Below are 21,415 nucleotides of genomic sequence, written 5' to 3'. Positions count from 1 at the left end.
TATATATATATATATATATATATGACTGGGGACAGAATATTTGTTGGACAGTTACTCCACCAGCCTGATAGAGGGCAGCCCCCTTGGTTTCCAGTGGGGCCACGGGTTATGAGCATGGGAGGGGGCGCATAGACCTTTCCAGGGCCTTATTTGGTCATGCCACACCTGGAAGTGTGGCCAGAACAAGCTTGTTAGTCACCTGGAGTCCATCCAGGTGCCCTATTAAATGGAGCCGCCTCACTCCATAAGTGGGCCAGTGTTGGGTGGAAGGAGTGGACAAAGCCTGAGGAGGAGTGAAGGCAGAAGGACTGGGGGTAAGGAAGGGAATGGATTGTGTATCGCAGTGTTGGTAATGTGTGTGCACAAACAGTAAATAAACATGGGTGGTGAGTGAAGCTGTGTCCTGTCTGTCTGTCTAAAGGTTAGGGTGGCAGTACACCCCCTAGTGGCTCACAATATATATCCACTAGTCAAATCTCATTACAGTAATCCCTCCTTGATCGCGGGGGTTGTGTTCCAGAACCCCCCGCGATAGGTGAAAATCCGCGAAGTACAAACGATATATTTTAGACCCTTATAAACGCTCCCACACTGTTTATACATATTCCCTGCACAGTTATACAGCATAAACCCTTTGTATTCTCTTAGATATTAGGTAAGATTCATTGAAATTATGTATGTAAACACACTGTTTATATACAGTAAAACCTAAATATTATTTTAAAGATATGGAGCGTCTCCGATATCGCATATGTATATACAGACATTACAATAAACAGGCCACCAGCAATAAATATTTAAAATGCAAGAAAAATTGTATACATTAAATATGTGTACAGTGACACTAAATATACGTACATGTACTAAGTACTGTATGTAGAAAATTAAATTATGGTTACTCACCAACAATTATATGACGACTTATCCAAAAACGATGAGTTTAATTTTACTGCACAACGAAGGAGAGCGTTATAGCTCTTCTAAAAGAGCCTCTTCAGGCGACTGTGTAGCACCGCCGTTGTTCTTCTTCCAGCAGTCTTCAATCTAAATCCCTAAAGCAGATTCCATCCGGACTACTGCCTTATTACGTCCACTTACAACTCGTTTTGCGCCCTGGTTAAAAGGACACTGCGGCCGTAGATCTTATATTCTTTTCCTCCTTTTTAAATAAAAAGAATCTTGGACTCATTGATGCCGTAATGGTGTCATACAGCAGTGTAGCTTTTCCCTTCCTTCAACATATCCAAAACTTTCACCTGTTCGCTGAACCAGTCAGCACACAGGAACTTAACTACATGCTCTGATTGGTTAGCTTCGCAGCCATCCGCTAATAGTGTCCCTTGTATGAAATCAACTGAGGAAGCATGTACCGGAAGTAAAAAGACCCACAGAACCCGCGAAGCAGCAAAAAATCTGCATTATATACTTAGATATGCTTATATATAAAATCTGCGATAGAGTGAAGCCACGAAAAGTCGAAGCGCGATATAGCGAGGGATTACTGTATAGTGAATACCAAAATAACTACATTTTCAGAATAACAAATATTTTGTGGTCTCGGACAAACATTCACACAACATCATGTTTAACGAGTTTCATTTTAAATGAAATGTAAATTTCACAATAACAAACTTTTTTTTCCACCAAAAATGGCCACCGAAGATAAAAATGCAAGGCAAAAGGTACTTAATGCCAGCCTACACTTTCTACGCTGAGTCTCAGGACCCCTGCAACAGGCTGTCTCAAAGAAGCAGACAGTCTATTGTAAAATCCTGGTATCAGGCAGTCTCGGTAAGAGGGTAGGTACAACATCATATAAGTATAGCCAACTTCAGATTCAGTACTCCACTTATCCTCTGCATGGGTGGTTTTGTTCATGTGCAGATACTATACTAATAGAGTTTCATAGTGATTCTCAAAATTTTCTTTGAGATACACAAAAAAGAAATGTCATCAGTTAACACAGAAAGAAAAATTAACAATCCTAGAAAAAGTTAATCCAAGAATGAAGAAAAATGACGTAGCGCAAGCATTTGGAATCGCGTCTTCATCTTCATCTAAAACCTCATTTTCATTCTGTATTCTCATACCTGTATTTCTATTAAAAAAGTTTCATCTAATGTCTCGTTTACATTCTGTGATCATACCTGTATCTCTATAAAACAAAAGTGATACTTCTAACATCTTGTTTTCATTCTCTATTTTCATACCTATATTTCTATTGAAAAAGTCAGATAGGTACATTACAGAAAAATAAATAATATGACAGCTTGTAATCATAGAAAGGGTTTTATTTTATGGCATATGTATTATGGATTCATATTTTGTACATATTTTATTAAAGTATGTATTTTAAGGAAATTGTATTTATTTTAGTATTTTTATGGTCACTGAACAATAAGCCTACATAAATTATGTTAATAAAAAATAAACAGTTAACACCTGTGGTTTATAGTTTAATTGTAAAAATGCCAACAATAACACTTTAATATAGAATATTAGATTTCTATGCATCTGGTTATGCAGGAACTTCGATCCAATCAAGTAACATGAAACCAGCGATCATTATCAGCCTTTATAAAAAACCTGATCAGAGCATGCCTACATATACTGTATATTATGCCATCAATTAATCAACAGTGAAGCTGTTGTGAACAGGGCACATGGCACTTATATACAGTGGAAACCATGCCTAGACCAGATTTCAAGAACATTTCAAATGCAGCAGCATTCACGCATTCACATGTATATATTTGTCACTTTGTATTTGGTTTATCCATTTTCCCATTTTTCATCTTCAGTGTTATTTATGCCTCAAACCAGTCTTTCTTTGTGATTCCATTATTACTGGGGGAGAAAAAAATGTTTCCATATTTAAGAGCCCCGCCTCCTTTTCTGGGATGTCACATGGAAATGAGTAAATTTCAGTAAATTCTTTGATAATTAATCTAGAGATTCCCCCAGGAGTCTGCATTACAAATAAGCTTGATTACAAGTTATTTTTCAAGTATTTGGTTTCCAGGAATGCATTACCTCCTTTAATAATACAGTACAGTAAACCCTCGTTTATCATGGTTAATCTGTTCCAGACTCTACCGCGATAACTGAATTTCCGCAAAGTAGGATTCTTTATTTATAAATCTAATATTTTCGCAGTTAGAGCATAAAAAAACCTGTTTACGACCTTCTGAATACATTTTTTAATTTAGAGCCCTCTAGACATGAAATAACACCCTTTAGTCAAAAGTTTAAACTGTGCTTCATGACAAGACGGAGATGACAGTTCTTTCTTACAATTAAAAGAATGCAAACATATCTTCTTCTTCAAAGGAGTGCACATCAGGAGCTGAGAATGTCAGAGAGAGAGAGAGAGAGACAGAGAGAGAAAAAAGCAAACAATCAAAAATCAATATGTGCTGTTGGGCTTTTAAATATGCGAAGCACCGCGAAAAACCGGCCGCAAGGAAGGGAGCAATATGAAGGTAATCTTTCAGAATTTTTTAGAGGAGCGTCCGTATTCTCTAGGCAAACAGCCTTTGTGCAAACAGCCCCTCTGCTCACACCTTCTCCATCAGGGGCAGAGAATGTCAGAGAGAGTGAGAGAGACAGAGAAAAGCAAACAATCAAAAATCAACACGTGCTGTTAGAGCTTTTAAGTATGCGAAGCACCGCACGGGAAGCATATCGTATTTATCATTGAGGAGTTTTATTTAATACGTAATACGTGGGTAGCTTCTCAGCCATCTGCCAATAGCGCCCCTTGTATGAAATCAACTGGGCAAACCAACTGAGGAAGCATGTACTGTACCATAAATTAAAAGACCCATTGTCCTCAGAAATCCGCGAACCAGCAAAAAATCCATGATATATATTTAGATATGCTTACATTTAAAATCCGCGATGGAGTGAAGCCGTGAAAGTCGAAGCGCGATATAGCAAAGAATTACTGCAATTATTCACATTTATATAGAGCTTTTCTCACTACTCAAAGAATTACTCAAAGAACTACCATGAACTACCATGAGTGGTTTCCTCTTATATCCCAAAAATGGATAAAGTTGACACCACATTGTTTGTGGTTGACTCATTAATTTTCACTTTGCACAATTATGACCTCACATGTGGAAGATGAAGTGTTATTCTAGATCCTTTTTTTAAAATATTGAACTTGGTAATCTAGTATGAAAGAAACTTATGACACAGGCTAATTTTGAAAGCTATATACAGTAGAGTCCCGCTAATCCGAACTAATTGGGACCGAACCCTGTTCGGATTAGCGAAAATTCGGATTAGGCGGAGTTTTGTCATATAATGCCATATATTGACTTTATGAGGCGTATTAAGCGTCTGATGTGTCAAGAATTAAAGGTAAGAAATTACGTATTCTAGTACACTGCTATTTAAACTGCACTGTAGTGTGACTGTGATCGGAGGTAAAATCGATATGACGGGCGACGTGAGTAGTAGCGGAAGGGCAGTGACCTAGACCTACGCATTCCTCTTGATTTCCGTTCCCAAACTATGAGTGACTGAGTCAGTGTGCCACCTGCTACTGCCGAGTGATGTGTTTTGTGCAATGTTATTGTTCGTGTGCGCGCACTTGCCCTGTGTTTTGTGAGTCCTTGTGAGTGGTGTGTAGTGTGGTTTCTTTACATTCTGTGCTTGTCCCTGCTGTTAATCATCATGGCAAGCAAACGTAAACATAACTCGTGTACATTAAAAGAAAAACTGGAAGTGTTGAAAAGACTTGACAAAGGTGAAAGTGCCACTCAGTTATCGAAGGAATTTGGTGTCGGGAAAGCAACAATTTCCGATTGGAAAAAGAACAGAGGTAAAATTGAGCAGTTTTAGCTACCACAAGTGAAAAACGATTGAAAACGTAGCAAGACGACATTGTAGATCTTACTAAAAATTGGACGAAGCACTTTTCTTATGGTTTACACAAGAAAGACAGAAAGGAATCCCTATCACTGGCCCTCTAATTCAAGAAAAGCGCTTCAATTGAACAAGCTCATGGACGGTGACGTATCATTTACGGCTAGTTGTGGTTTCTTAGACCGATGGAAGAAAAGACACGGAATCAGGCAGCTTACAATAACTGGGAGAAATTGTCAGCGGACAACAAAGCAGCTGTTGAATACCTTGAGGAGTTCAAATGCATCATTTCTTCCTACTAAGCCCCAGCAAGTTTACAAACGCAGATGAGACAGGACTTAACTTTTACCAAAATGGCCACCGAAGATAAAAATGCAAGGCAAAAGGTACTTAATGCCAGCCTACACTTTCTACGCTGAGTCTCAGGACCCCTGCAACAGGCTGTCTCAAAGAAGCAGACAGTCTATTGTAAAATCCTGGTATCAGGCAGTCTCGGTAAGAGGGTAGGTACAACATCATATACTGTAAGTATAGCCAACTTCAGATTCAGTACTCCACTTATCCTCTGCATGGGTGGTTAGAGTTTCATAGTGATTCTCAAAATTTTCTTAGAGATACACAAAAAATGTCATCAGTTAACACAGAAAGAAAAATTAACAATCCTAGAAAAAGTTAATCCAAGAATGAAGAAAAATGACGTAGCGCAAGCATTTGGAATCGCGTCTTCATCTTCATCTAAAACCTCATTTTCATTCTGTATTCTCATACCTGTATTTCTATTAAAAAAGTTTCATCTAATGTTTCGTTTACATTCTGTGATCATACGTGTATCTCTATAAAACAAAAGTGATACTTCTAACATCTTGTTTTCATTCTCTATTTTCATACCTATATTTCTATTGAAAAAGTCAGATAGGTACATTACAGAAAAATAAATAATATGACAGCTTGTAATCATAGAAAGGGTTTTATTTTATGGCATATGTATTATGGATTCATATTTCATATATTTTATTAAAGTATGTATTTTAAGGAAATTGTATTTATTTTAGTATTTTTATGGTCACTGAACAATAAGCCTACATAAATTATGTTAATAAAAAATAAACAGTTAACACCTGTGGTTTATAGTTTAATTGTAAAAATGCCAACAATAACACTTTAATATAGAATATTAGATTTCTATGCATCTGGTTATGCAGGAACTTCGATCCAATCAAGTAACATGAAACCAGCGATCATTATCAGCCTTTATAAAAAACCTGATCAGAGCATGCCTACATATACTGTATATTATGCCATCAATTAATCAACAGTGAAGCTGTTGTGAACAGGGCACATGGCACTTATATACAGTGGAAACCATGCCTAGACCAGATTTCAAGAACATTTCAAATGCAGCAGCATTCACGCATTCACATGTATATATTTGTCACTTTGTATTTGGTTTATCCATTTTCCCATTTTTCATCTTCAGCGTTATTTATGCCTCAAACCAGTCTTTCTTTGTGATTCCATTATTACTGGGGGAGAAAAAAATGTTTCCATATTTAAGAGCCCCGCCTCCTTTTCTGGGATGTCACATGGAAATGAGTAAATTTCAGTAAATTCTTTGATAATTAATCTAGAGATTCCCCCAGGAGTCTGCATTACAAATAAGCTTGATTACAAGTTATTTTTCAAGTATTTGGTTTCCAGGAATGCATTACCTCCTTTAATAATACAGTACAGTAAACCCTCGTTTATCATGGTTAATCTGTTCCAGACTCTACCGCGATAACTGAATTTCCGCAAAGTAGGATTCTTTATTTATAAATCTAATATTTTCGCAGTTAGAGCATAAAAAAACCTGTTTACGACCTTCAGAATACATTTTTTAACATTATTAGAGCCCTCTAGACATGAAATAACACCCTTTAGTCAAAAGTTTAAACTGTGCTTCATGACAAGACAGAGATGACAGTTCTTTCTTACAATTAAAAGAATGCAAACATATCTTCTTCTTCAAAGGAGTGCACATCAGGAGCTGAGAATGTCAGAGAGAGAGAGAGAGACAGAGAGAGAAAAAAGCAAACAATCAAAAATCAATATGTGCTGTTGGGCTTTTAAATATGCGAAGCACCGCGATAAACCGGCCGCAAGGAAGGGAGCAATATGAAGGTAATCTTTCAGCATTTTTTAGAGGAGCGTCCGTATTCTCTAGGCAAACAGCCTTTGTGCAAACAGCCCCTCTGCTCACACCTTCTCCATCAGGGGCAGAGAATGTCAGAGAGAGTGAGAGAGACAGAGAAAAGCAAACAATCAAAAATCAACACGTGCTGTTAGAGCTTTTAAGTATGCGAAGCACCGCACAGGAAGCATATCGTATTTATCATTGAGGAGTTTTATTTAATACGTAATACGTGCTCTGATTGGGTAGCTTCTCAGCCATCTGCCAATAGCGCCCCTTGTATGATATCAACTGGGCAAACCAACTGAGGAAGCATGTACTGTACCATAAATTAAAAGACCCATTGTCCTCAGAAATCCGCGAACCAGCAAAAAATCCATGATATATATTTAGATATGCTTACATTTAAAATCCGCGATGGAGTGAAGCCGTGAAAGTCGAATCGCGATATAGCGAAGAATTACTGCAATTATTCACATTTATATAGAGCTTTTCTCACTACTCAAAGAACTACTCAAAGAACTACCATGAACTACCATGAGTGGTTTCCTCTTATATCCCAAAAATGGATAAAGTTGACACCACATTGTTTGTGGTTGACTCATTAATTTTCACTTTGCACAATTATGACCTCACATGTGGAAGATGAATAGTTATTCTAGATCCTTTTTTTTAAATATTGAACTTGGTAATCTAGTATGAAAGAAACTTATGACACAGGCTAATTTTGAAAGCTATATAATAAGTTAGGCTTGTGATGATCACACTATGTATATACATAAATGCTATCAGTTCTACATTTTCCTGCTCACACTACATGGATGCTTAGAAAAAGCTAACAAAGCTAATGATTTCAGAACAGAACAAATGTCAGTAGAAAAACATTAGACATTAGTCTAGTCATAACACATGCAATGCTGGAATCATGATAAAAAAAAATTTCCTGTAACAACTGCCGTTTAGAACAGAACAGAATACAAATTTGACCTGGAAACGGCATTTTTGGTTTCTATCACTGATCATGTGTAAAGTTGTATAATTGACATTGGTGCAGTATTGTCATACTTACAGAGTGAAACATTTATAAAACCTTCACATTCGCACAATGGGTGGATGGATAATTAATTTTTAAGAAACCATAGTTAAAGTTATGAGCAAATGGCTGTGGTAATATATAACATTTATTAATTCAAATCCAATTATTGTTAAATTATATTGTAGGCAGAAAAAACAATTTCTGGTAACACCATGCATAAGACAGGAATACATGCAATCAGTCTTATACAGGTCCAATTTAGAGCTATCAGACAACTCAGAATAAACATTGCTAACATATAAGAGGGAATTGGACACACAGGAGAAAATATAACTGTTAACAGGAATAACGTGCTAACTCCATTTAAGTATCTGTCCTAGGACTGGAACACAAAAGACTGAAGGTGACGGGCAGTAGTGCCAGCCACTACACCTAATACACTCAAGCTGTCTCTCTCTGTAAAGCATTTTACACAGATAAAAAGGTTCCTTCGTTTTCTTAATTGTTACAAAGCCATAGAAACACAGGGCCACTCTGCTTTGATAAAAGCTAAATATTTTTCAAGAAATGTCAACAGGGTATGTATGCACAGTTGGATGAATTAATGTCATCAGAGCAAAATTTCTGTTGCTAATGGTAAAATGACCTCATATCAGTAGCAAGAGTGAAGAACAATTCTAACAAGTATTCTAACAAAAATTCCAAGGGTTTGAATTTCAGAGTGAGACTGCAGGAGTCAATCCTAGAATTTATAAAACAGCCTACACTGACAGGACTGGTTATGATGTTAAACCCAACCATGGATGAGGTGCCACTCATCTCAGGGCACACTTGCAAATATATACACACACATTGTCAGTTAACATATTAACCCACAAATCTGTGGCAGTGAAAACTAGGATATTCAGAGAAAGGTCCATGCAGGATCAAAGAAAATAAACTCTACACAGGCAGAGAAGGGTAAAGTTTTGGAAGGATTATCAAGACAAATTTCAAATAAAGTGGTTATCTCTGTAACTGTGGTTGGTCTACAATGGTGAAATAATAAAATTTCTATACACGTTTATTCCACTAATGTTTAGAAAATGTCATGATGGGCAGACATTCATATGTTCTGATGACACTGCTGCTTTGATGCGTGAACCAGGCCACTCAAAGACTGCGCGATTCATCTCTGAAAAGAACTAGAAAAATGCAGTGTGGCTCACTGGGTTTTTTTAAGCTGAAAAAAGTATCCATTAGAATATGGGCATCAAACTTTAATGTTAGAGGTAGTGAAAAGGTTAATTAATCATCAACCAAGAAATTGGATTTCACATAGGTGGACTTAGGATAAATGTAAAGGGAAGGATATAGAAATGTACCAATAGCTTATGAGTTAACTTCTCTATTAAATGTTACTGTTATTATTATCCAGGCAGTTTTCCCTGTGTGCAGCCTCATTTTAGCAAATTTCCTAAACCTGACAAAAGGACTTGCTGACAAACCTGATTTGAAAGTGTGTTGTCAGAAAAGCAGCTTAAAGAGATGCTGTAAATGAGATTTTGTAAATGTAGAAATCCTTACTAATCTTGGCAATTACTAACTTGCAAGGCACAAATACAATTGCATTTCAGTTTTATTAGTACACATTTCAGGCTCTCTTTATTTTTCCGTTATCAACTGGTATATGCACAGAGTAAGACAAATTTGTTGCAACATTATTAAAAGTAGTGGATGTATTCTGTTTACATTATTTTTGCAGCATGATAATATTTTAACAAAAGTAGGTGTTCAAAACAACTCAAACAACTCATAAGAGTTGTCATAAGAGACAGTCAAAGGTTAAACCTCATATTTATACCAACTGCATTCAGTGATTTATCCAGTTTCCATTCATCCATGAATGAAACAACTTAATCCAGTTCAGGCTGGAAGGGACCAGTGCCCATCCTGGCAGCAACAGGGCAGGATATAAACCAACCCACAAAGAGCACCAGTTCATTTACAGGGCAGCCTTATGCATACACCCATGTAATTTCTTTAGAATGGGTGACGTAAACACAAACACCATAAAGACAAACCCTGGACTTTGCAGCCAAGAGACAACACTGCTAATCACTCTGCCACTGTGACACAAAAAAGTAAACACTTTTTTTATCCATTTTTTGTTGGCACTGTAGATATGATTACTAGATCTTCAAAGTCATGCTGATAAATACAGCTTTAAATTAAGTCTGAGTTCTGCAATATCCATTTTGTTGTTCCTGCACAGTCTCATCTCCCATAAAATGAAATTAAACACACTACCTGCCTGTCGCTCCAGGAATATTGGGTTTCCAGTTACTCTATATTCCAGATTTTCTTCTTTTTCAGACACAAGTTGATGTTGCATACAACGTGAAGTGGAAGAAATCATTTTAATGTTGAAAACTAGATGTGAGGATGCAAAGGCAGATTACATTCTGGTGACCCAAAATTGACTTTTTAAACTGAAGACAGGACTCTTGACTAACGAATGAGTGGGAGAGGTGGATCTTCAGGTTTAAAAAGTCCATCCTATGATGCTTTACACACTGTTTACTGTTGAAGTGTACTGGTCACTATTGGCTTGTCTAATATCAGAAACACTTCTCTCTATTCTGCATGAAGACATAAGCTTAAAAATGTTTTTCAACCACAACTACAAAGTATATGGGGTAAGTAACAAAGAAATATAATTTCTGTGTGGAATGTTCACTTAATTCTGAACCTGGTGTCTTTTTGCTCTTTAAAAACAGTGAAAACGACTACTTTCTTAAAATGACATAAGCATATATAGCCTTAGTTGAAAAAAGAAAATTATTTTGTGTAATACGGAGAGAGAGACAGGTTAGGAGCACGCACTGATACAGTGCATTGCCGCACCCACCACACGGCAAACCAACTCAGGATCCCAGATTAGGACCCGAGTGCAGCCACGCAACGGGCAATACCTCAGCACCATACTAGTTCAGATGGAGTGGAACAGTGTGAGGTTTTTCTATGGTGGCTGGAGTGCCAATTCTGCCACCAACCCCCAAGTGTTTCTCTGCAGGTTGAAGGGCCTTCATGCTGGGATGGATGCACATTAACGTCATACCCAGGGTGGAGCAATTACAGGTTAAGGGCCTTGCTCAAGGACCCAACAGAGCAGAGTCCCTTTTGGCATTTTAAGGGAGGAGTAGTCAAATTCAGTAATTAGACTGAAGCAAACTTTCAATTAGCATTGAATTACCTAACATTCTAAAACTACCTTTGCATATCTACCTTTCAGTAAGAAAATATCTGAAAAGTTGTGTGTCATTTTCAACTATTCCTTCTATACTTATAATATTATTCAACAACTGTTTAAACAAAAGGCCAGCAATGTGGCATAGCTGATACATAACTAAACCTTAAACCCTCAAAGTTGCTGGTTCACTTCCCAATTCTGACCCTGAGCATGTCACTTAAACCGTATGTGCTCCAAATGTTGGAAGGAACTGTAGCACAGTAGTTAGCATGCTGCTTCAGAGAGCCCTGGGTCTGAATCACAATTCTGGATGTAAAGTTTGCTCTCTCTCACTTCATTTGTGTGTGGGTTTTCATCCACATTCTCCACATGTCCTGAACGTGCAGTTAGGTCAGCTGGCATTGCTTCTTATGAAGTGATGTGTGCGAGTAGGCCCTGATTATCGATTGAGACCCTAATAAGAGCTGCCTGATGACAGGCTGCAGCCAGTGCAACCCTAAACAAGATAAAGCAGGTTTTATACTGCAAATGGCATAGTGCCAGATACTGATTACTGCTCCTCACTAGAGTACTCTGCCATCAGTAAGTATCTTTGTGATATCATTTCACTTCATAGGTAAAAAGCAGTAGAAATAGAAGTAGAATATTGTTATCTAATGGTTTGGTCTCAAACTGGATGTTCAGAAAATCAGCAAGTTAAAAGGCTAAGTAATAATTTATTATCAGTGTTAACATATTGTTATTGAAACATTAAAATATCACAGCTCAATTACTCTGAATGCAGAATTAACCCAAGAGTAAAGTTAAACTGATAAGAAGCTGGTTCATAGTCTGTGGCCATTTTGTGGCTAAGAATGCAGGATCAATATAAACCTGCTGCCAGAGCAGCCCTTCAGGGTAGAACATATTCTTACTTGGAATTTATTATTTGCACAACAGGAAAGAAAAAAAAAATCGATCCATCCATCCATCCTTCCATTTTCTAAACCCTCTGTATTCTAAATAAGGTCGTGGAGAAGCTAGAGCCTAACATGGCAAGCATAGGGGCTCAAGGGCAGGAACAATCCCTGGACAAATCAGCAAGAAACAATCTCGTGTATTAAGTCTTGTTCATTTATTTTTAAAAATTGCTTAGTTATTCATTAAGCCTGACTGCCAATTCTAAGTTGCACAGTTTCTCAGACCTCTACCATTTAATATATTAACATATATACATTTATTTTGCAACTACTACATGCCACATTACTTTTGGCAGAGTGACAAGTCACCAGAAAGTAATTAAGAATAAATCAAACAATACTGATTAAAAGTGTTGCACAACTGAAACAAAATCTCAATGAAACAGACAAAAACAGATCAGTTATTACCATTAAAACTAAAGTACACGGTCTCCTTTGCAAATGGCATAGTAATACGAGGCGATTTAGGAGTACTAAATCTGCGTTTTCAACCCTCCCCCGTCAAGGCAGGCTACAGCATCATTCTGCCTTGGGTATTTTGATGAGCTGCCCAAGGGAGCAGGTCATCACCGCCGAGTCGACTGCACAGCGTCCCTCTGCGTCACACCGTTCCCCACAACTTGACTGGGATGGTATGGTACGACTCGGGCTCAGCAACCCTCTATGTCGTGGCCCGGGCCTCAGTAGGTTCTATTCGTCCATAGGGATGCAACGCTATTAGTCAGCAGTAATGGACGAGGCTTCCGTACAAGCAGCTCGGTGTCAGACGAGGTGACCTGGCTAAGATGCATCTGCTTCGGGGCCTGTAGCCTATGTCCACAATATTATCAGTGCGCCCCCAACACAACGGTCGGAGACACCGTTTAATACATGCTGCTCCCTTATAAATGACACTTGACAAAGGCGACACCTGATACATAAATACACATACAGGAAAAGTTACTGATGACATTTAAGATGCCGGCTGTCACGCGTTTACAACCTTCCACTTGTCGATGTTAGGGAATATAACACGATGGAGAAAAAATATTAAAACAGCTTAATTTCTCAGAAAAAAAAAATCACTCGAATACGCACCCGAAATTTGTAAACCAGCAGCCACTTATTCCACTACTATCCAGGCCGTAATCAAGTTGTCAGTAGCCGTACAGTACACTAAAGTGTGGGTTGCAGAGAAGCAAAGCTGTTCTGGAATAAGCAGAGCGGAGATCCCACACGCATTCCCACTTGAGTGTCGCGAGAGCTACTGCGCACGCGCCTGGCTGCTCTGTGCACGCGGCTCAATCTCCCTGATGCTTTGTGCTGCTTGTCGCCTTTTAATCCTCCTGCTACCGCTGCACCACCAGTACGTTTCCTTAAACAGAACGATTTCTCTTTATTAATTTGAGCAAAACTCGCGACAGTATACGGAACAGTTTACAAAGAACTTGTTCTAGAAATATATTGTAACGTGTCGCGCTAATCTCGTGCAACAAGGCAACGATGGTGAAGGGAAAGAGCGCAAGGTAAGGGGGTCCGTTCCTTTTCTGAATCCTCTTCAATCCATTTCAGTGATGGAGAAATACGAGGTGAAAGTCAACAATGGAGAAGAAATAAAGGCCTTTTGGCTTGAAAAAATATTATGAGAAAATACAGTTATAATCAAAAAGTTAACTCCTTACATGATGACACATTCACAGCGCATGCGTCTGGATCATGCATTTCAGCTTGAATTATAATGCCCTTGCTTTTTTAACATATCAGTTCCACGTAAGTCTCCAGACCCCATCCTGCATTTTACACTCCATTTGATTGTATCCAATGTAACCTGTCTATTCTTCAGTAGCCAGAGCGGGAGAAAGACGGCTAACCAGCTGCAATTGTGACAGGCAATACTTGAAAACAGCATTTAGGAAGATGTCATGCATGTTGTTTTCTCTAAGGCACTGTAAAAAGGTCTGAAGAGGATGCAATGCCTTTAATGTTTATAAATTCTCTGAACTTGACAACCCCCTAACCACTGTGCCTCAAACAATAATAGATACAGAGAGAACAATAATGACAAGCAATAAGTGCAAAATATATACACACATATATATATATATAAATATATATATACTAGCAAAATACCCGTGCTTCAGCAAAGGAGAAGTAGTGTGTTAAAGAAGTAATGAAAAAGAAATGGAAACATTTTGAAAATAACGTAACATGATTGTCAATCACACACACACATAAACATATATATATACATATCCATACATATATACATATACACATATATATATATATATATACACACACAAACATATATATATATACATATATACACATACATTCACATATATATATATCTACATATACACAAATACACACACATATATATATATATATATATATACACACATATATATATATATATATACACACATATAATAGAAAATACCAAGGCTCAAGAGTGGAGAAGTAGTGTGTTAAAGAAGCAATGAAAAGAAAAGGAAACATTTTGAAAATAACGTAACATGATTGTCAATGTAATTGTTTTGTCACTGTTGTGAGTGATGAGTGTTGTTGTCATATATATATATATATATATATATATATATATATATATATATATATATATTTACACACACACACATAAACATATATATATATACATATCTATACATATACACATATATACATACATATATACAAACCGGATTCCAAAAAAGTTGGGACACTAAACAAATTGTGAATAAAAACTGAATGCAATGATGTGGAGATGGCAAATGTCAATATTTTATTTGTAATAGGACGTAGATGATAGATCAAACGTTTAATTCGAGTAAATGTATAATTTTAAAGAGAGGCGGCACGGTGGCGCAGTGGTAGCGCTGCTGCCTCGCAGTTAGGAGACCTGGGGTCGCTCTCGGTCCTCCCTGCGTGGAGTTTGCATGTTCTCCCGTGGTTCGCGGGTTTCCTCCGGCGCCCGGTTTCCTCCCACAATCCAAAGACATGCAGGTTAGGTGGATTGCGATTCTAAATTGGCCCTAGTGTGTGCTTGGTGTGTGGGTGTGTTTGTGCGTGTCCTGCGGTGGGTTGGCACCCTGCCCAGGATTGGTTCCTGCCTTGTGCCCTGTGTTGGCTAGGATTGGCTCCAGCAGACCCCTCGCGGACCCTATTCGGATTCAGTGGGTTAGACAATGGATGGATGGATAATTTTAAAGGAAAAATATGTTGATTCAAAATTTCACGGTGTCAACAAATCCCAAAAAAGTTGGGACAAGTAGCAATAAGAGGCTGGAAAAAGTAAATTTGAACATAACAAAGAGCTGGAAGACCAATAAACACTAATTAGGTCAATTGGCAACATGAATGGGTATAAAAAGAGCTTCTCAGAGTGGCAGTGTCTCTCAGAAGCCAAGATGGGTAGAGGATCACTAATTCCCACAATGTTGCGCAGAAAGATAGTGGAGCAATATCAGAAAGGTGTTACCCAGCGAAAAATTGCGAAGACTTTGCATCTATCATCATCAACTGTGCATAACTTTCATCCGAAGATTCAGAGAATCTGGAACAATCTCTGTGCGTAAGGGTCAAGGGCCGTGAAACCATACTGGATGCCCGTGATCTCCGGCCCTTAAACGACACTGCACCACAAACAGGAATGCTACTGTAAAGGAAATCACAGAATGGGCTTCAGGAATACTTCCAGAAACCATTGTCAGTGAACACAATCCACCGCGCTATCCGCCGTTGCCAGCTGAAACTCTACAGTGCAAAGAAGAAGCCATTTCTAAGCAAGATCCACACGCCAGGCGCTTACACTGGGCCAGGGATCATTTAAAATGGAGTGTGGCAAAATGGAAAACTGTTCTGTGGTCAGACGAGTCACGATTCGAAGTTCTTTTTGGAAATCTGGGACGCCATGTCATCCGGACCGAAGAGGACAAGGACAACCCAAGTTGTTATCAATGCTCAGTTCAGAAGCCTGCATCTCTGATGGTATGGGGTTGCATGAGTGCGTGTGGCATGGGCAGCTTGCATGTCTGAAAGGCACCATCAATGCAGAAAAATATATTCAGGTTCTAGAACAACATATGCTCCCATCCAGACGCCATCTCTTCAGGGAAGACCCTGCATTTTCAACAAGATAATGCCAGACCACATTCTGCATCAATCACAACATCATGGCTGCGTGAGGGAGAAGGATCTGTACTGAAATGGCCAGTCTGCAGTCCAGATCTTTCACCTATAGAGAACATTTGGCGCATCATAAAGAGGAAGGTGTGACAAAGAAGGCCCAAGATGATTGAACAGTTAGAGGCCTGTATTAGACAAGAATGGGAGAGCATTCCTATTTCTAAACTTGAGAAACTGGTCTCCACGGTCCCCAGGCGTCTGTTGAGTGTTGTAAGAAGAAGGGGAGATGCCACACAGTGGTGAAATGGCCTTGTCCCAACTTTTTGGGATTTGTTGACACCATGAAATTCTGAATCAACATATTTTTCCCTTAAAATGATAACATTTTCTCAGTTTAAACTTTTGTTCCGTGATTTATGTTCTATTCTGAATAAAATATTAGAAGTTGGCACCTCCACATCATTGCATTCAGTTTTTATTCACGATTTGTATAGTGTCCCAACTTTTTTGGAATCCGGTTTGTATATCTACATATATACACATACATATACACACACACATAAATACATACACACATAAATACATATATATATACATACATACACACACACATATATAAACATATATACATATACGTACATATCTACATATATACACACACAGCTATTTCAGATCAGTGCAATACGCTGCTTGTTAAAACGGATAACTCCCGCTGTTACGTGCAAGTCTGCGTGGATATTATGAACTATCATATTTGTTCAAGTTCTATTTAAATTTTAAATAGAAGGAATTTTTATTTAGTCGACAGAAATATCTTTGGTAGGAATGGTAAAAACAGACAGGAATATTATTCGTGAATAAATCAACTCAAACCTTAAACAACTTATAATATTTTGCTCTCCATAAAAATATATCCTGTCTAAATTATACAAGTTAGAAATAAAGTAAACGTTAAAAGAACAAACATTCAAATTTCTTTACTCTTATGTAATTTTATATAAAAATAAACTTAGATTTTAAATATCCCAAAAGATTTTGCTCTCCATAAAAATATATCCTGTCAAAATTATACAAATTCAAATATGAACATGCTGCATAACAAAACCTGGAAATATAAATAAAATGTGTTCCTTTCAGCAATAACAAATCAAATCATTCAGTTGTCTTTGCTCATATGTCATTTTAGAGCTGGACGCCTGGCATCTTTTTTTGGCCACAGGTTCGTTTCTGTTTGCTGTGAGGTTCTGTGTTGTGGAGATTCTCAGGATGGATTGCAGGTGCTCATCAGTGAGGCGACTCCTGTGTGCTGTTTTGTTAGTCTTTATCACTGAGAAAGAGCTTTCAAACAGATATGTGCTACCAAACATGCACAAGGTTCGAGCCGCATGTAGACGGACTTTTTGTTCTTCAAAGTCACCAAAGCGCCGTGCAAACTCAGTGCGCCAGTTTATCAGCAAAGTGCGATTTGGGAACACCGTGAGTGACGACTTGGTTTAACATTACTTGGCAACAGGGAAAGTGGGGCAAGTGGTTGTGTCTCCCATAAAAGCAGCTTCACTTGAAATCACTTTGTGATTGTGCACGGGTTAAAACGTCCGCTGAAGTGTCAGATTCTTATTTAATTCTTCTGCTTTCTGTATCTTCTGCATTGCATTCAGGTTACCCTGATGTTTTGTCTCATAGTGCCGCTCTTAGATTAAATTCTGTAATTACAGCCACATTAGCTCCACAAATGAGACACACGGGTTCAGTAAACATATACTCAGCCTCCCATCGGTTTTAAAGGCTCTATTTTCAGAATCAACTTTTCTCTTCAGCATCGTGAGCTAGCTTCGCAATAACTTGCAGCATCATAAGGTAGACTTGATTAACGCGTAAGTGTTCGCAAGGCAGCTGAAGCGCTGCATTATGGGATCTGTAGTTTATTGTGTTACCAGCGCTTCATATACCCGGGCTTTAATAACAATAATACAGTATATAAAATGATCTCGCGGTCCGGATATAATTACACGCCGGGCCGGATGTGGCCCACGGCCCTTGAGTTTGACACATATGGACTAAATAGAACTTGAAAAGATATATTTTTCAAATGTGATCGCAATTCAGATAGAGTTGACGCCAAGACTACAGCCTGCATGCCTCAATAAGTCATCCTCCCTCGCTCTTACTTTTTACCGCTCATCTAATGAATACACTGAGTATGGCTTTACCAAAACAATCATTGATGGCGAATAAAGTATCCATTATTCGAGTATGTAGATCGGGTTATATATATATACATATATATATATACCCGCGTAACGCAGCGGAGAAGTAGTGTGTTAAAAAAGCTATGAAAAAGAAAAGGGAACATTTTAAAATAAAGTAACATGACTGTCAATATACAGTATTTGTTTTGTGAGTGTTACTGAGTGTTGCTGTCATCAAGGATTTGATTATCATTATTTCTTTCAATCAGGTTCGTATTTGTAGGATGTGTTGTGTTCAAGTTACATTCCGTGTTTGTCAATCGTTGTAAAGATGACAGGTTTCATTCATCGATTAGTTCCTTACTGCATCAATAAACAGCTCGTCTTCTTCTTTATCTGAGACCTGACACACTGCATGCACGGTTTTTTTTACACTGTCTTCCTTTAGCGGGACATTGACTTTTTCCAACGTGTGCTTTGTTTCCACAGTAGCTGGATTTATGAATATGCTTATCAGACGCTTCATATTTTTGCTGCCTTTTCAATTGTGTAATTCGGTTTTGTTCAGCCTTTGGAACTGTTGCCTTTATCTGTGCACTGCGCCAGTTCACGTGAGCCACTCGGGTGTACATGCATCAAAGGTTCCCAGCTGTGCTGGTGCCATCTCGTGCTATGTCCGTGGCTGTATTTAATGTTACCTTAGTCCTGGCACTTAAAACTTTCTCTCACAGTTTCGCTGAGTTTGTGTCAAACACCACCCTGACCATCTCATCTTCCTCTCCATAAGCACAGTCCTTCACCCGTGAATATTTAGTGGCAGTTTGCTATTTGATTGCCGCTGACGGACGGCCTTATATGGGCAGGCACTAAATTACAAACGCCAGCGCAGCCTGTCTATGAACTTAATTTAAAGTGTAGGTTTACATCGCTTTTGTTTCCCAGTAGCAGAACTCATGAATATGGTTGTATATGTCACCGCCGCTTCTTATTGTTTCGCTGCCTTCTCAATTATATAATGCATGTTTTCTTCAGCGCTTTTTGAGGTCTTCCTGGTTTTCTATGTACTGCGTGATTACGGAGAGGCGTGATGATGTCACACGAAACTCCCCACGGCGTTGAAGCTCATCTCCATTACAGTAAATGGAGAAAACTGCTTCCAGTTATGACCATTACCCGTAGAATTTCGATATAAAACCTGCCCAACTTTTGTAAGGAAGCTGTAAGGAATGAACCTGCCAAATTTCAGCCTTCCACCCACATGGGAAGTTGGAGAATTAGTGATGAGTGAGTGAGTGAGTGAGTGAGTGCTTTGCCTTTTATTAGTATAGACTAGCAGAATACCCAAGGCCGCAGGAGAAGTAGTGTGTTAAAGAAGTTATGAAAAGAAAAAGCAAACATTTTAAAAAATAACGTAAGATGATTGTTAATGTAATTGTTTTGTCATTGATATGAGTGTTGCTGGTATATATATATATATATATATATATATATATATATATATATATATATATATATATATATATACACACACACAGACACATATATAAACATATATATACATATAAACTTATATATATATATACACATCTATACACATATATATATACAGTTATATATATACACATATACACACACACATATATATACATACTGTATATACAACATATACATATCTACATATATACTGTATATACACATATATATACAAATCTACATATATATATCTACATATATATATTAGGTGGGACTCGATTAAAAAATGAATCCAATTAATTAGAGGCTGTGTAAGAATTAATCTTGATTAATCGATGTAATCGCAGACACGAATTTGCCCCAATCGCAAATGTTTTTTTTTTTATTTAAAACGGTTTTAGTGGGCTTACAGAATCAAATAATAGACATGGACATGAATATTGTAAACTGAAGCTGTTTTAATTTCTGAAAAAAAGCTTTTAAACTGCATTTGAATTCAAAACAGAAACAAAAAATATCATCCCTGGTTAAAATTGGGCAGACTTAAAAATAAAGTGGTAGTTTAAGTACTTTAAGTAGATTTTCAGAATAGTATTGTCTTTAAATAATAATAACCAAAATTTCACCATAAAGTGCAGTTTTCTTCTTAAAAAATAAGTCAGAAACATAAAAGGTAATTTGACCAGCTTACTCTTTTAAACTCTGAGTAACATTAGCCAAAATTATTTTGTACATTAGGCTAAAACAGTGTGATCATTGAACATTTTGTAATTAGATGTATTTAGAATTACTAACGGTCATGGAAGTCCAATGATCCCCAGTGAGAGCCACAAAGTCCGCTTTCTGTTAAGCATCTAATTTTGCTTGCTTTTCAGTGTGCACAAAACCATGCTTTATCAAGGCTTTCGCCGAGTAGTCAAATGATCAGTCGTAGGAACGCGCTTTATTCCGACTCTAACATTTTTGTAGCTGTGATGTGTGCATCAGTGTAATGGATGTACCAGGAAATCATACATTGACAAAAGTTCCCGTTTGCTTGGAATTGAAAGTGTGATTAAATGCGTTATTTTTTAACGCGTTATGGAGTACATGCATCGAAGCTTCTCAACTGTGCTTGTGCTAAGAAAGGGAAAATTTAAAATAACGTAACATGATTCTGCGTTAACGTAAAATTTTTTCATACGTCCCAAACCAAGGAGATGGGAAGGTAAAATGAATCGGGTTGCGGGCGTACATAGTCAGTACATCCCCTCTCGGGAATCGAACCTCGAATGTCGGCGTTAGAGACGAAGACTCTACAATTGCGCCACCGTTTGGCGCCAGGATATCATGCATGAGTCGAGGTACGGCTGCAATTCTTGAGAGACGAACTACCAA

The 21,415-nt window shown here is 37.9% G+C and overlaps 1 protein-coding gene across 2 annotated transcripts in view; it reads right to left on the bottom strand.

Annotated features, from left to right (window-relative positions):
* clgn (calmegin) overlaps positions 1–13,528 on the bottom strand; it is a 104,704-nt gene extending 91,176 nt beyond the window's left edge. For both annotated transcript variants that reach the window (XM_039751651.1, XM_039751652.1), the window contains exon 1: positions 13,350–13,528. The gene's annotated coding sequence lies outside the window, so the exon portion shown is untranslated. The remainder of the gene's footprint in view (positions 1–13,349) is intronic.
* Positions 13,529–21,415: the final 7,887 nt, after the last annotated feature.

Source organism: Polypterus senegalus, chromosome 4 (assembly GCF_016835505.1).
Source record: "Polypterus senegalus isolate Bchr_013 chromosome 4, ASM1683550v1, whole genome shotgun sequence".
Classification (NCBI taxonomy): domain Eukaryota; kingdom Metazoa; phylum Chordata; class Cladistia; order Polypteriformes; family Polypteridae; genus Polypterus; species Polypterus senegalus.
This window is presented reverse-complemented; position numbering and strand designations above follow the sequence as displayed.